Source organism: Rattus norvegicus, chromosome 6, assembly GCF_021556685.1.
Source record: "Rattus norvegicus strain SHRSP/BbbUtx chromosome 6, alternate assembly SHRSP_T2T, whole genome shotgun sequence".
NCBI classification, from domain to species: Eukaryota; Metazoa; Chordata; class Mammalia; order Rodentia; family Muridae; genus Rattus; species Rattus norvegicus.
In genome coordinates, this window is record NC_141539.1 from 28,646,203 (window position 1) to 28,663,091 (window position 16,889).

General features: G+C 45.0%; 2 protein-coding genes across 22 annotated transcripts in view; one reads left to right on the top strand and one right to left on the bottom strand.

The window, feature by feature from the left end:
- Nucleotides 1–6,314, bottom strand: part of Lclat1 (lysocardiolipin acyltransferase 1) — a 144,274-nt gene extending 137,960 nt beyond the window's left edge. For 4 of the 15 annotated variants that reach the window (NM_001431934.1, NM_001431929.1, NM_001431931.1 and 1 more), the window contains exon 1: nucleotides 6,177–6,314. The gene's annotated coding sequence lies outside the window, so the exon portion shown is untranslated. Of the gene's footprint in view, nucleotides 1–4,818; nucleotides 4,883–6,155 lie in introns of all 15 variants that reach the window. The other 11 variants (XM_087553676.1, XM_087553681.1, XM_087553677.1 and 8 more) reach the window with 7 other exon arrangements.
- Nucleotides 6,315–6,407: 93 nt separating this feature from the next.
- LOC100912066 (uncharacterized) overlaps nucleotides 6,408–16,889 on the top strand; it is a 41,558-nt gene continuing 31,076 nt past the window's right edge. For all 7 annotated transcript variants that reach the window (XR_015622838.1, XR_015622835.1, XR_015622839.1 and 4 more), the window contains exon 1: nucleotides 6,408–6,575. The gene's annotated coding sequence lies outside the window, so the exon portion shown is untranslated. The remainder of the gene's footprint in view (nucleotides 6,576–16,889) is intronic.

The following is a 16,889-nucleotide window of genomic DNA, read 5'->3' on the forward strand; positions in this document are numbered from 1 at the left end:
AAAATGAGGTCCCCATTGGAGGAGTTAGAGAAAGGATTGAAGGAGCTGAAGGGACTTACAACCCCATAAGAACAACAATATCAACGAACCAGAGCTCCCAGGGACTAAACCACCATCCAAAGAGTACACATGGACAGACCCATGGCTCCAGCTGCATATGTAGCAGGGGATGACCTTGTTGGGCACCAGAGGCAGGAGAAGCCCTTGGTCCTGCCAAGGCTCCACCACCAGAGTAGGGAATGTCAGGGAGGGGAGACCGAAAAGGGTGGGTGGATGGGTGCTGAAACTCTCATAGAAGAAGGGGGAGGGGGGACAGAATAGGGGGTTTATGGATGGGAAACCAGAAAAGAGGGTAACATCTGAAATGTAAATAAATTTTAAAAATCCAATAAAAAAAAAAAAAAAAAAAAAGATCAGCTTCACCTACATAGAGAATCAAGAACCAACCTGGGCTACACGACACCTGGTCTCAAAACAACAAGAAAAGCCTAATATAAGAAAACCATTCTAATACCCATTCTCCCAGAAGGATTCAGTTTTTCCAAAAGAAAGTATCATATATGATTCTTTCCACTCCCTTGGAACCATTACAAAGAATCCAGCTAGCCCTTCCTTTTAGTCAGTCAACAGTACCTCCAATCCCAACCATTAATTACAAAGTATACAATTGTTCTGTAGAGGACCTCTGCCTCTCTCTGCCTCTCTGCACCTCTCTGCACCTGCGCCTCCGGCCCTGCCTCTGCCTCTCACACAGTCCTGCTCTTCACACCCAATCCACGTCATATTCTTTTCTGATTTCAAAACTTATGGATTGTGAACTCAGCTCTGAAGCCACTTATGCACAGTCCATGCACCAGGTCTGCATTATGAAATGCTCTTCAACTGATCTTCTGTCACTAAGGCTACCTTTCAAGAACATAACAAGGCATGGAACCTCATCTTAGTCTGTAATCCCAGGACATGATAAACTGAGGCAGGAGGATAACTTTGTATTTGAAGCCAGCTACACAGCAAGTTCCAGGCCAGCCTGAGCTAGAGACCTTGTCTAAAAATAATTAATTAATTAATTAAGCAAGCAAGCAAGTAGAACAGAGTTCTAAAAGAGTCCTATTATTCCATGTCTTAGTTTGAATTTCTACTGCTGTGATAAAACACCATTACTAAAAGCAATGAGGGAAGAAAGGGTTTATTTCAATTTTCAAGTCTCTGTCACAGCTTATCATTGAGTTTTGAAAGTCAGGGCAGAAACTCAAGGCAGGAATCTGAGGACAAGAACTTGAGGACATAGAAACATGAATGCTGCTTACTTGCCTGTTCCCATGGCTTGCTCAGCCTGCTTTCTTACACAACTCAGAACCATCGTCCAGGGTAGCACTGCCCTTCAAAGGCTCTTCCATATATCAATCAATCAAAACTATGACCCACAGACTAGCCTACCGGCAATCGGACGGAGGCATTTTCAGGGTCCTCTTTCCAGTGAGGGAAGACAAGCTGACAGAAAAGAAGGACTAGGACCTCTAACTTAAAGCCTTGATAAATCCTTACTGCCCACAGCATAAGAAGAGTGTTAGCTGAGAACAGCCTGGTTCCTCCCCTGAAAGAATATGCATGTTCTCATGTGTCCTGCCTTGACTGTGTCCTACGATGCACGTTCACAGGCAGGCCATCTCATGCTCTATTTAGCTCCCTTCCTCACTCGGCTAGGCCCAGCCCAGCACATGTTCCCACAGCTCTCTGCTCCCACCACCATTACATCTGAGTGCTTAGCACACTGTAAGTTAATAATCTATTCATACACCTAGTCTTCAGGTTGGACTTGGGCCTCTCCTTGAACTCCAAAGATCAGATTAGGTAATAATTCTACATTCCAAGGAGGCAAAAAAAACTGATAAAAATAATGAATGTCACAGCCACTTCTATTTATGCCATTTTTTTCTACAAACACTGAGAAAATTATTAGTCTATCTTAACAATCAACTGTACTAAAACCGGTTTGTTTTAATTCATCCAAATTATTCTCTCAAAGATTTTAATCAGGGTTGGAAAGATGGCTCAGTGGGTGAAATCCTTGCCACACAAGCCTGAGGGCCTGAATTCAGATCCCTAGCACCCAAGGTTTGGCAGCATGTGCATGTGTTGCTTTTAAAACAAAATCCTAAACTATCAACTGAAGACTTAGGAGCCAGACGCTGTGGTAAAAGCCTGCTTGCTCAGAGAGGCAGAGAAAGCACCCAACTGACCTTCCTACTCCACTAACCTCCTGGAAGGAAAGAAAAAGGAGGCTTTTTCCCCTTCTCCACATGTCTTAAATACCCTTCAACTCAAAGACGCTCCTTTCTGTTGAGTTACGTTCACTCCCTGTCTGCTGCTTACTTGCTCTGCCTCTTGACCTTTATTTATCTCTTGGATTAAAGGTGTGTGCTAAGATTGACCTCCACCACAAGTACTTGTTCACAGCAAACAGAAAGTTCTGGGATCAAAGGCTAAAGATACCACACTAGAAACCGGTTCACAGTCCACAATCTCTGGGTTCACAATGTAATCAAATATACTGCAACATGTATGTATGCAATCCAAGCACCAGGAGGCAGAAATTAAAGGATGCTCAGAGAGGCAGAGAAAGCACCAGGGGCATGAAAGCAATCAATCAATCAATCAATCAATCAATAAATCCCAGTCTAGTCAGTGATCATCAGACTCAGTGAGAGCCTTTCTCAAAAGATAAAGCCTTTCCATGTGTATGCCCTCCCCAAACATACACACGTGTTGAAGCCTGTCCCCTAGTATAGCTGTACCCATTTCATCCCGTGCCTGCCAGTCATTGATGCAGAAAAAGAGCTTGACTCAGAACACGGTCATGCCCACCACATGACCTATCATGTTCTGAGATTTGTTACTCTTAAGAAATTCCACAACCATAAGAGTATAGATCAGTTAGACCTGCTCTATGGAGCTCGCCAAAATAGCTGGAGTCTGAGCTGATAACAGGGCTGCACTTCCTGCACCTGTGTACAGGATCTTTGTGCTTTTTTCCCTTATAAACTGGCCCTGAAAAATGTTCTCTCGGTCTAGGCTGTGACCCTGATCAGTCTTGGGGTGTATGCTCAGTACACTATTCTTGCTTAACTGAGACTTGAGTCTGAGTGGTTTGTGTGATGATTCCTGAACCCCAACATATCCACACACCATACACAAAAGAATTTAATAAAAACTAAAATTGACTTTTGTTTCCTGATAAGTATAAAAACTCTATTTTAAAACAGTTCTTAAGAATACTGGACATCAAGACTGCACAGGATGGGGTTGGGGATTTAGCTCAGCGGTAGAGCACTTGCCTAGCAAGCGCAAGGCCCTGGGTTCGGTCCCCAGCTCTGGAAAAAAAAAAAAAAAAAAGACTGCACAGGACAGCACTTTCTTAATAGTCCTCTCCCTCAGGAGGCTGAGGAGACCGAGTGTCTAGGATTGCCTAGAGTTCGAAGCTAGCATGGATTACAGATTAAGTTTCAGACTAACGGCACTACAGATTAGATTGCTGTCTTAGAGAAAAAGTAGAATGAACACACTACTTAACCAAAATCACCAAAGTAACTACCACAGATAGCAAAGAGTGAAAGTAGCTGTTTAGACGACTACACTCAGCTCACACACTCCCCTTAGCACACGATATTCCCGTACACATATAGTGAAGGTACAGAAGAACACAGGGGGCCAGGCTTTGGGGTGCAGGACTGTAGGACTGTAAACGCAACTATTTAGAGGGCTGAGGCAAGAAGAACATCACAAGTTCAAGACCTTCCTGAGCTAAAGAGTTCAAGACTAACCCTTGTTCTCTAGAGTCTCAGAACTTATAGAGGTAATTTATTGAAATGACTTACTCAACAATGGCCAGATGCAAATGGGAAGCCCAAGAATCTAGTGGTTTCTCAGTCCCACGAGGCTAGGTTCCAACAGATATGCTGGCAGTAAATGCAAGCAGGCAAAGAACCACCACCTCTGCCTTCACGCATTGTCCTTATATAGGCCTCCGGCAGAAGGTGTGACCCAGATTAAAGGTGTGCCTGGCCTAAGCTTTTCTTGGAACTTGCTGTCAGGCTGGCCTTGAACTCAAGAGGTATGTTTCCTTCTCCAGGGATTAAAGGTGTGTTTCGCCTTGCCTAGACCAAAGCTTTTCAGAGCCACTAAGCCTCATGATTTGGAACCAAAAAAAAAAAAAAAAAGAAGCAGCAGCAGCCTGTGTCTTCCAGTCTGGATCACAGGTGTGCCCTCCATTTCTGTTTCTGGACTGTAGTTCATTCCAGTTATAGTCGAGTTGACAACTGGGATAGCCATCACACCCAGCCTGTCTCTAAAAATAAAAATGGGGCTGGGGACAGTTCAGTGATAAGAGTGCTTGTTTAGATGTGCAAGCCCCTGCATTCCATCCGCAGTACAAGACAGAGAAAGGGGGCAGGAGCCACAGACTGGACTCATGATGCTAGCCGTGCGGTTAAGGACAAATGACTTAAATGTCAATGTGCTCTAGTTTCCTCATCTGTTAAAGTGCTCACTTTACACTGGTGTTGGGTGACTGAGTTGACCCTTACTTATAAGTCCCCTGACATACCAACAAGCAGAGTAGTACAAACTAATCAATGTCAATTCTTACCACACTATAAGTCTTTTATAGGAACTGTCTCCTCCCCCCACCCCCGCTTAGAAAACCTCAATGTCATCTCTATTCAAAGACCAAGTGCCTCATAGACGTTACATAATTACCACATTTTTTAAGAAGCAACCTAGTTACTACTACATACAACCCCAACCCTAGGCCAAACTGACCCTATTTCCCCAGATTCCGTTTGGAAAAGTCCCTCCTAACATCTGCAGGAGCCAACCTTGAGACCTGTGGAAAGAGGAATCCAAAACATTTGTTCAACTTAAAGCCACATGGAAATCACAGTGCAGATACATTGAGCACCCTGCAGAAGCTTTTAGGACTAAAGCTAAGTGAGTGCTCTGTGATTTTTTTCAATTCCTTTATTAATTCAAAACCACACAAATCTAAGGGCTGCAGTGATAGAGCTCAGTGGTTAAGAGCAGGGTTGAGTTCCCAACACCCACCTTAGGAAACTCAAAAAACATCTGAAACTCCAGCTCCTGCACCATGTCGCATGGTGAATATAAACTCGTCCAGTCTCACGTACACAAACGAAAGTATTTTTAAAACACACGAATTTTGCAAAGTCTTTCAACAAAATAGTATTTTTAAAAGTAGTCCAATTTTTTTTAACTTTTTATGCCAGGTTGTTTCTTTGCAGAAATACGTGATGGATTTGAATGGGAAGCATTGTTTCTTGGTAATGCCTTCACCTATTTCTTTTTCAATGCTTTTCCTGGACTTAATTGAATGCAAAACTCAGATCCAATCAGAGGCGACTAAGCCTTCAGGCAAGATCCAGGAAACAAAACAGCTCCACAACCACAAAGAAACACCTTAGTCTTGTCTTTACTGCTTCTGGTCAAACATAATCTTAGATGTTAAGATACAACCTGAAAGACCAAACCTGCCAGGTGGGCGTGGTGAAGCACGCCTGTTATCGCACCAATATGAGTGCAGAGGCAAGGACCGTGAATTGGGAGGCCAGCCCTTAGCGAGAGCGAACACCGATTAAAAGGAAAATCGAACTCGAAGTCAGCCTTCAATGTGGACAATCTTTCCATCTGGCACTGCCACCTAGACCTAGGGCACACCTCTGTCGCCCGCAAGAAACAAACAGCTTGAACCCTGAAAAACTCTCTTTTGGGCTTTCCACGTGGCTACCCCTGGGAAGGCTCGTGCACCTGAATCTGGCCCCTGGTACACCTTAGGCGGTGTTTAGGGACTCGGCAGCTCCCGCATTTCGCCGAGGTGTGGTGTGGACAGGAAGGTGGTTGTCAGTGAGCACAGACCGGACACCCGACGCTCCTCGCCTCCGCAGCCTGCTGGGCTCCGGAGGCCTCCGCCTCCCTAGAGTCGCTCGCCCTAGCCCTCCACCCAATTCCCGCGAGTGACTGTCCCCCAGGGCCCACCCGAGGAGGCCTGCTCTCGGGAAAAGCGGTCGAGCCGCAGCTCCCCATCCGCCCACTCGGGAAAAATCCCTTGGCCGCCGCCATGTTCTCCGCGCCGAAGCCCACACCTGACGCCGCGGGCCGCGCACCTGGGACACGCCGGGGGGAACGCGCGACGTCGCGGGGACACTGGGGCGAAACTGCGACTCACGGGGGTCACAACCTGCGAGCAGAACCCGCCGCTAATTCATCCCGAAGCGGGGAGGCGTCGAGCCCGTCGCCTTAGTAATGCGTCCCTCCAGACTCCACACTGATTGGCTACTGGCGCTGTGACGCAAGGCGTCTCCGGCTGCGTGGGAAGCCCTTGAGCGGGGCGCTCCGCCCCTGCTCCGCAACTCCGAGAGACCCCGGGCGTCGTCTAGGCTCCTTTAAAGGAGCCGCGCCCCAGATCAGCCTACTTCACTGCAGATTCCTGCCAAAGCTGGTAGGGTAGAGGAGCAAGAAACCAAAAATCAGAACTCATCGGTGGTCTTCGGGGAACCTAATAGGTGCGTAGAGGATGGCAAATCTAGAGCACTCATTTGCAAGCCTAACGTTTATGCCCGGAATCAAAGAGCAAATTAGCATCCAGCCAATTCTAGAGCCTGAGTTTCTGATGGCGCAAAACTCAAGGCACGGTCAATGCCTGAGGTTGCCTCATGGAAATCAAATCACAGGCAGTCATTTACAACTCTTACTTTCTTGCTCCAAGTAAAGAGCAAATTACGCGGCCAGCTCTAGAATCCTGGTCCTGATGGTGTAAAACTAAACTCACCTTCGTTCAACCCGGGGTTGCATGATGAAAAACATATCAGAGACACTTAATTTACAAGCCTTATTTTCTTGCCCCAAGTGAAAGAGCAAATCCACATTCCGTGGTGCACAGCTGTTGGCTAATTCAACAGTGTTTGCTCAACTCTCAACTTTTCCTCTCCTGCATGGCCCAGTCGGATTGGTTGTTGTTGGTTTTTTGTTTTGTTTTGTTTTTTGGTTTGGTTGTTGTTTGTTTGTTGTTGAGGTTGGGTTTTTCTTGTTTTGTTTTTTGTTTTTTTTCGGACACTTTTCTTGAAAGGTCTTTGTTCCTTTCTACAGGATCTAACCCCTAACCTACCAGACTAAGCCCCTGGACGCTAGAGACCGATTAATATAACCTCTTTGCAGTTCCCCTGCACAATACCTTCTTGCTGATTTAACAAATAAGAGAAATCTTTAAAAATAATAAACGTCCACTCATAGCCTACAGAGCCTTTCAACAGCTCTTCATGTGTGTTTATACATTTAATCTGCTTATTTAACATGAAACAGAGAAATGAATTTTTTAAGTACAGGGTAGCCTTGTGTGATGGCACAAGCCCTTAACCCCAGCAGTCCCCTAACAGAACCGGAGGACTGCCTCAGCAAGACTCTAAATTTTAAAAACGAAATGCCAGGTACCTTCCCGGAGAGAATCAGCATTACATCTCCTTGACTTTTATTCAATGTTTAAGTATTTGAGATGTGCCACAATTTTATTAGAAAACAAAAAATACAACACAGGAGAAACACCAGTACAAAAATGCAGTTATCCCTATGAGGTTGAATGGACCTCATTTTTGTCTCTAAACTCAAGAGTTCTGGAAAATCTTAGGGTTTTTTTTTTGTTTTGTTTTGTTTTGTTTTTTTAAGGCATGTCATTGCTTTGAACTGAGCATGGCGATCCTCCAGAACCTCTCAAGTATGCACTGCTGTGCGTTCTCTGAGAATGTGAGGAGTCTATATGTAGCCTTTTCTCTACTGGAGATTCCTCTTTTGTTCTAACGGATTAAAGGAAAGTAATAAAGGAAGATGGATACTTGGGACTCCAGGATAACCCCATCAATTTAGATCCTTTAACCAACATTTCTCTAAAAACAAAAACAAAAACAATCAGAGCATGTTTCTTTCCTGGGTCTGTGGTTATTTAAGAACAACATCAACAACAACAAAAAGCTGGCTGGTGGTGGCTCATGTCTTTAATCCCAGCACTGGAGAGGCAGAAGCAGACAGATCTGTGAGTTCAAAGCTAGCCTGATCTATAGAGAAAATTCCAGGACAGCCAGGGCTACATGAAGAAACTTCATTTTGAAAAAAGTATATTTTTTATGTATATGTATTTTTGTGTATATGTATATGCATTTATATGACTATGAGGACCCACTGAAGAAACATGGGTTCTCATATTCAGAAGCCTCTCCTTCAGTCCTTGCAGTCTAAGAGTAATAGGCTCAGGTCTTGAAACTGGGCAGCAGATTAGAATTTCCCATTGGGGTGATGTCGGACCCCACTCTTTTACTTACTGCTCACCTGCTGAGACTATATATTGTACAGAACCCCTATTGTCTGCCCACAGACCCCCTGCTATGTTCCATCAGCCATCTTAAGGTCAGGTTGAGATCCCTGGCTGTCACTTCAATCTTGCTACCCATTATGGTAATTAGATTGTCACTGCTTCTCAGAACTGTCTCAGCTCTTCTGGCATCTTGCAGTCCCCAATGCTACTAATGTAACAACAGTCCCATTAGCCCTGTTCTGCTTTTAGAAGACAAACACCTCTGAGCTGTTACTCAATGATGCTGTTACTCTCTGGCAGAGCCCGGAGGCTTGGGGTGATAAGCGATGTCATCCAGGCCCTTGCTGAGGGACAAAGGAAGCCAGAAAAGTTTCTAGTCGGTTGGTCAATCATCTGAAACTTCTCTAAATTTTTTTCATTGCCATTGCCACATGAGATCTCTCTTTTAATGCAGTCATCTGCTTTCCCAAATTTTAAGAATCATCCCAGCAGTATATTGGATTTGGCTCCCAGAGCTCTGACCGTGGGTGGTTCCCTCCTTGATTGTCAAGTCAAGATGAGACTTGCCACACAGACCCAAGCAAGTAGACCCTGTATCTTCCAACAAAGTCAAAGAGGCCTGCTTGAATCTGAGGGTTCAAAGTTCTCAAGAAAACCTCACTCCAAGGTTCTGTTGTTCCCATGTCAGTACCCCAACTTCGGCATTGGAAATATGTCCAAGATGACAATCTTGCCAGCTCTTAAATTTCTGGGGCTACGCCTAGTCTTCAGTTAGGGTGCAAGTGTCGAGCGTCTTTTAAAAATCTGCTGAACAAGTCTTCCAGTTCCAACGTGTCGCTTGCTTAACATTAGCCATCCCTCTGCAAGTCCTCGCAGTATTTTCTTCAAACCTAGCAATCACCAAAGACTGTGCAGCTAAAGCCCTTCTCCCGCATCCTTCCCTTCTTCAGCAAAGTCAGCTGTTGCGCTAGCTCAACTGGGGTACTGTTGATACCCCAGGAAGTAGCCAATGGGATCGGTTGCCTAGCAACGGGACTTGTCCTCATTTCCCATCCTCTCCTCTTGAGAATTCCATCTCTAGTTGGCTTCCTAGGACACCTCCTGCTGGTGGCTTCCTAGAAATGGGGGCTGAGGCATAGATCTGCTTACAAGACTCTTGCTCTCAAGAGAAGAAGGTGGGGTGAAAGAAACAAGACTACTAAGGAGATGAAAGAGAAAAGCAACCATGTAGTCTCAGCTGGAGACAAGCTTCAGCTAGAACCAATGGGAACCCTGAAGCAGGATCACTCCAAATGCTTGCTCAGCCTTGAGGCAAAGGAGTAGATACCCCTGTGTTACATTCTTCTACTGGTCACTTATCAAGAACAGCTATGGCTGGGTCCTCAGGTAGCACTGTGTTCAGTTTTCTGAGGAACCTCAAGACTGATTTCCAGAGTGGTTGTACCAGTCTGCAATCCTACCAGCAGTGGAGGAGTGTTCCTCTTTCTCCACATCCTCGCCAGCATTTGCTGTCACCTGAGTTTTTGCTCTTAGCCATTCTGAATGGTGTGAGGTGGAATCTCAGAATTGTTTTGATTTGCATTTCCCTGATGACTAAGGATGTTGAACATTTCTTTAGGTACTTCTCAGCCATTAGATATCAATATTCCTCAATTGAGAATTCTTTGTTTAGATCTGTACCCCATTTTTAATAGGGTTATTGGATTCTCTGAAGTCTAACTTCTTGAGTTCTTTGTATATATTGGATATTAGCCCTCTGTTGGATGCAGGATTGGTAAAGATCTTTTCCAAATCTGCTGGTTGCCATTTTGTCCTAATGACAGTGTCCTTTGCCTTACAGAAGCTTTGAAATTTTTGAAGTCCCATTTGTTGATTGTTGATCTTAGAGCATAAGCCATTGGTGTTCTGTTCAGGAAAATTTCCCCTGTGCCCATGTGTTCGAGGCTCTTCCCCACTTTCTCTTCTATTAGTTTGAGTGTATCTGGTTTGATGTGGAGGTCCTTGATCCACTTGGATTTAAGCTTTGTACAGGGCGATAAGAATGGATCGATTTGGATTCTTCTACATGCTGACTGCCAGTGGAACCAGCACCATTTGTTGAAAATGCTATCTTTTTTCCACTGGATGGTTCTAGCTCCTTTGTCAAAGATCAAGTGACCATAGGTGTGTGGGTTCATTTCTGGGTCTCCAATTCTATTCCATCAATCTACCAATACCATACATTTTTATCATTATTGCTCTGTAATACAGCTTGAGGTCAGGGATGTGATTCCCCCAGAAATTCTTTTATTTATTGTTGAGAATAGTTTTCACTATCCTGAGTTATTTTATATTCCAAATGAATACCCAAAAGATGCTCTAACATATAAGAAGGACACATGCTCCACTATGTTCATAGCAGCCTTATTTATAATAGCCAGAAGCTGGAAAGAACCCAGATGCCCTTCAACAGAGGAATGGATACAGAAAATGTAGTATATTTACACAATGGAGTACTACTCAGCTATTTAAAACAATGACTTCATGAAATTCTTAGGCAAATGGTTAGAACTAGAGAATATCATCCCAAGTAAGGTAACCCAGTCACAAAAAAACACACATGGTATAAACTCACTGAAAAGTGGATATTAGCCCCAAAGGCTGGATGCCAGGGAGGGAGGGAGTGGGTGGGTAGGGAAGAACCCTCATAGAAGCAGGGGAAGGGAGAAAAGGATGGGGATTTCTGGAGGGAAAACTGGGAAAGGGAATAACATTTGAAATGTAAGTAAGAAAATATCCAATAAAAGGAAAGGGGAAAAAAAGAATGGGTAACTTGAAGATGTGGTACAGAACCAGCATAGCAAGGCAGCCCACACTCTTCTGAAGGATATCTTCTGGAGAAGAGGGGCAACTGGGATTCATTAGCGACCAGAGCTCAGAGCATCAGGAAGAGGATGACTGAAAGAACCCTGACAACATCCACTGCCCTAGGAACCCTAAGTCAGTGTTCTTGGAGTCTGAATATGACCGTGCAAACCTGGCAGTCTCTGGGAAGGCACAAGAGAATCTCTTGCAACAGTTGCTTCTGGGTAGAGGAATGGTTACCAGCAAACTGGCGTGTCCGTATTCCCTGTTCTATAATTAGAGTTTTATCTGGGTATACATCTTGTCTTTTTAATTTTAAGGTAGAAAATAAAAATGTACCCCTAAGTTTATAGGATAGTATTAATCTACTCTACTACCCAGAAGGGTAATTTCTCTGCAGTTTCTAAATCTTTCTTGATTTCCTACAATGCAATATTACAGCTGATAAACAGCTCAATCTCGTGAGTCTTTGATTTAATAGGTACATTTAATAGGACACTCTCTCAGGGAAACAGGATCACAAATAGGAAACCCCACGTTCTAGTTCTTACTGTGTTTCATTACTATTAAATACCTATATCACCATGTAATTGCTGCCGATGCTTCTCCTCCTCCTCTTCCTCCTCCTCCTCTTCCTCTTCCTCCTCCTCCTCTTCCTCCTTTATCTTCTTCCAAATGTGATAGTAATAAGGTAGGATATGTGCCCAGTAATAGACTTCAGAGAAGAGTCAAGTGAGCTGGTGCCGGTAGAAGGGACACACAGAGCTAGCAAAGGCCACGGACATTTAACTGAAGGCCTAAAACAACCCCTCCTGCAGCCCACAGCATCCCTGGTTCAAACAGCATTTGGAGTAGGATGTTTTAATTTCCTGAGAGGCAAGTGTTGTCTTTGACAGTTCAGGACTTTGGATGCTACAGTGAGTGAAAGAAGTATAGGTCGGTCTCTCTCTCTCTCTCTCTCTCTCTCTCTCTCTCTCTCTCTCTCTCTCTCTTTCTCACCTTAGGATAAAATTCTGGTGATTCCCTTTCCTGTGCTCCACTGGCCTCCATTTCCTGCTCTGTGCTAATCCACTCAGTGGGCATCTCTGGACAGGTTTTAGCACGGGAGGCACACAGGAACTTCCTAAGTGCATCTTCCTGGAGAGTGTGTGTGGGGGCGGGGGGTTGTGTGTGTCAGAGAGTGGTTTAGCAAGTGCCTAAGGCCATAGGTCCATACCTAAGGCTTTTCTCTCCAGGGTTATACAAGCCACTCCTTCTGCTTGTCCCTTAAGCCGAGGTCCAAATGCAGGACTCCTTAACCCTTTATATTTAGTCTCAAGGTGCTTAAACAGCCTTCATTATTTCCTTCCATGTGGATCAATTCCTTCCTTACTCCTCCTCTTCCTCTTTTCCTCTCTGCTCTCCCTCCCACCCTCTCTCTTTTTTCCCTAGGAGTCCAGCAGTGTTCCTAACTCCCTTCTATTCTATTTATTTATCCCTTCTTGGGCTATTGGTTTCTTGACAGAGCTCCAACTGATACATTGATAAATCTCCATTCACTTGGGCAAAATGGGGAAGAGGCCAATTCATTGCACATAGACAAAACCATTTCTCTTACTCCTTAGCGCAGGCCCTTGACGTCTGAAAGGAAATCCTCAGTGATAAGTAGCCAATCCAGCCCACAGTGGCTTAAACTCCAAGGCCATTTATTCAAGTATTGTATTCAAGTACAGAATAGGCCAACCAGAACTGGTTGTATAATTCAAGGATGCCACCGGAGTCCAGATTCCTTCACCCTGCTTTGCTTCCCACAGTTAACACAAGAAACAGGAAACAAGGAAGAGGTAGGTGTTCTCTGTGGGAGTCTTTTGTTTAGTTTCTGGCTGGGTTTTGTATTCTTGAGACAGTTTCTTGCTAAACAAAGCTGACCTTGAATTTGAACTCCCTGTTCCTCCACTCTCCTAAGCAGAGATCACTGCTGGAATCACCACTTGCCTCATGGTTTGTAGTTTTCCATGGGGCAGCGGCAGCGGTCTAAACAGAAACTCCACAACACATGTACCCTTTTTGCCCAGTGATCTAAAACCCTGGCCTTTATCTGTAAGGAGGTGGTAAGCAAGTGTCTAACCAGCTAAACTCTAGTGGAAAGTGGCTAAGGGAGAGAGTTTGGGGATAACAACCACATGGACTTCCTATGCCACAAGTGAACTAACCCTCTCAGACCAATTGAACCTCCCTGAGAAATTCTCTACTGGAATAATTTATCGGAGAGGGGACACTCATACTGCCACAGTTTGCATGTGGCATGTGGAGGTTAAAAGACAGTGTATAAGAGTCAGTTCTCCCTTTCTACTATGAGTGGGTCCTGGAGATCAAGTTCAGGTAGTCAGGCTTGGCAGCAAGCATCTTTACCTGAGCTGATGTCCTCTTTCTGAGACATTCTTACCCTATCTGCCAGTAGAATTACCTAGTATCTTCCCCACACTATTCCTCCTAACAGTAATAACCTTTAAGACCCTGTCTTAGTTAGGGTTTTACTTCTGTGAACAGACACCATGACCAAAGCAACTCTTATCAGAACAACATTTAATCAGTTTGGCTTACAGGTTCAGAGATCCCGTCCATCATCATCAAGGTGGGAACATGACAGCATCCAGTCAGGCATGGTGCAGGAGGAGCTGAGAGTTCCACATCATCATCTGAAGGCTGCTAGAAGAAGACGGGCTTTTAGGCAGCTAGGATGAGGGTCTTAAAGCCCACACCTGGGGTTGGAGAGATGGTTCAGTGGTTAGGAGCACTGACTGCTCTTTCAGAGGTCCTGAGTTCAATTCCCAGCAACCACATGGTGGCTCACAACCATCCATAATGGGATTTGGCACCCTCTTCTGGTGTGTCTGAAGACAGATACAATGTACTCATAAATAAATAAGTCTTAAAAAATAAAAACTCCCACCCACAGTGATACACTTTCTCCAACAAGGCTACAACTCCTAATAGTGCCACTCTCTGGGTCAAGCATATCACAAACCCTGTGGCAGTCTCTTCAGTCTTTATTTGTGAGCCCACTGAATGACCTCTGTTGGCCACCCGACGTGTCTAGGATGGTCAACCACAAATGCATGTTAACTATATATTTTACTTTTGTTTTCTAGATGTATCTGGAGTCTCAAGATTGGGAAGGGGCTGCTTTTTCCTGTTTAGCTAATTCCCAGAGACTGCAACCAACCTTCCTAGCCAGGAGCCTTTCCTAAGCAAACCAACCAATGTGGAGCACCCCATTCCTTAAGTCTTCACTCCAAGCCAATATCCCTCTGCAAGAGCCACTGCAAGGCTAGGTATCTGTATAAACTGGCAACTTGGCAGCTCCAAAGTATGGTTGAGGAGACAGTTTTTATTTTAGATATTGGGGAGAGAGCAGCCAGGGGCATCTGGAAGAGTCCAGAGTAGACAGAGCAAGTTGCAGACTGTACATGATAAGCAGACTTGACCTGACCATGAGAGAAGAGAGACAGAGGAAGAGCAAGAGATGAAGACACAGAGAGGGCGAAAGAAAGAGCAGGGCCACAATAGCAAGGTTTAAAGAGCAATAAGAAGTTGGGGAGACGGAAACCCACAAGCTGGCAAAGTTTGCAGTAGGGCAGGAGGTGAGAAGAGCCAGGACGGACTCTGAAATGTGTAACCAGTTCTCGTGACGGTGAGGGAGCCTGGAGTTAGCATGCCTGAGCTCTGGTGTGCTAATGGGCAGCACAGATAGCCATCAGTCCCTTCAGCCAGTGAGAAGCAAATAGCTCCTTCGGTACAAGGAAACTGGCTCCGTAAGTTAGCAGTGCAGGCTTTTATCTAACCACCAGGATTTGGACCTGACACTATCTTATAACAAGACAACCTTGTACTTCAGAATCAGCTGAAGTCATTGAATTCAACCCGCTCCTAAGCCTGCTTGTCCTGCCTCACCCATCCCTGCCTCTGGAAACCACAGTGTTTTTGGCCCCATTCTCCGGCTACTTCTGCCTCTTAATTTACCCTGTTGCTTCCGAACGAAGCTCTAGATGGGTTGCCAAGTACAGGGAACCATGAATATGAACTGCTTTTCCATGGGAGTCACCTCCTCATCTGTTGGCATCATCATAACTGAGGAGACTATGGCTTCTGTGTAAATTATTAGATTTATACATTTTATCTTATGTGTATGAATGTCTTGTCTATATGTATGCATGTGTACCATGTAAATACATGGTGCTTGTAAATGCCTATATATATATATATATATATATATATATATATATATATATATATATATTTGGCATTTTGTTTAGACTTCGCCCCACAGTTACCTGGCAACAGCTAGGCATGTCTGACTCTCTATAAAAGGGGATGCTACTTACCCCTCCTCTCTCTCTTGCTTTTTGGCTCTTTTTTTTTTCTTTTCTTTTTATTGCATTTTTAAAATTTATTTACAATTCAAATGTTATCCCCTTTCCTGCTTTCCCATCCATAAACCCCCTATCCCCACCCCCCACTCCCTACTTCTATGAGGGTGCTCCCCCACCCATCCACCCACCCCTTCCCACCTCCCTGCCCTAACATTCCCCTATACTGGGGGTCCAGCCTTGGCAGGATCAAAGGCTTCTCCTCCCAACTGGTGCTCAACAAGGCCATCACCATCCTCTGCTACATATGCAGCTGGAGCCGTGGGTCTGTCCATGTGTACTCCTTGGATCTGTCCTCTTGCTCATGCTCCCCCTCTCTCCACATGCTCATGGCCCGTCTCTACTCATCTACTCTCTCTGTCTTTCTCTGTCTCTACTTCCTCAACTCCCTTCCCCATGCTCTGAATCAGGCTGCCTCAGCATGGGCCCTCTGAGGCACCCCTTTCCCCCATACCTGACTGTACAGCCACCAAACACAGTCCTTCTCTCATTATATTTTTATAAAACACAACATATATTTCTCTGTATGGCCCTGGCTGTCCTGGAACTAGCTCTGTAGACTAGGCTGTCCTTGAACTCAGAGGTCTGCCTGCCTGTGTCTCCAGAACGCTGGGACTATAGGTATGTGCCACCACCTCCCAGTAGCCATGATCTGTATTTTAAAGCAAATCCAAGTGGGTTTCTCTACATTTGTTCTTCTCCCTAGAGACCAGCTCTGTGGGATTACTATTTCTTTCCTACAGGAGCTCTCTTTCTACATCCTCCCACAAAATAAACTGAGCCACCACTTATCATCTTCCTGTCACGCTTGCTACCAGAGACATGTGTTCCTGTGCTAGGATTGGCCAGAAGTATAGCTTAGCAGATGTCAAGGCCCATACCTATTGATTACAGCTCTCGGGAGCCTGGGGCAAGAGGATGATGACACAAGACTAGGCTACACATGAGTTCAAGGCCAGCTTATACTATATAGTGAGGCCATATGCTGCTTGGTTTTGTCATCCAGAGTCAGTTGGGAGGAGGGAACCTCGGTTCCAGAAATGCCTCCATCAGATTGGCCTGTGGGTACATCTGTGTAACGTTTTCTTGATTGGTAGTTGGTGTGGTTGGTGTACTGTAGATGGCCCCATCCCTGATAGGTGATCCTGAGAGGTAAAAGAAAGCTGAAAGTGAGACAGGAGCAAGCTAGTAAGCAGTACTCCTCTGTGGCTGAAGCTTCTGTTCCTGCCTCCAAGTTCCCGCCTTGAGCTGCTGCTCTGTCT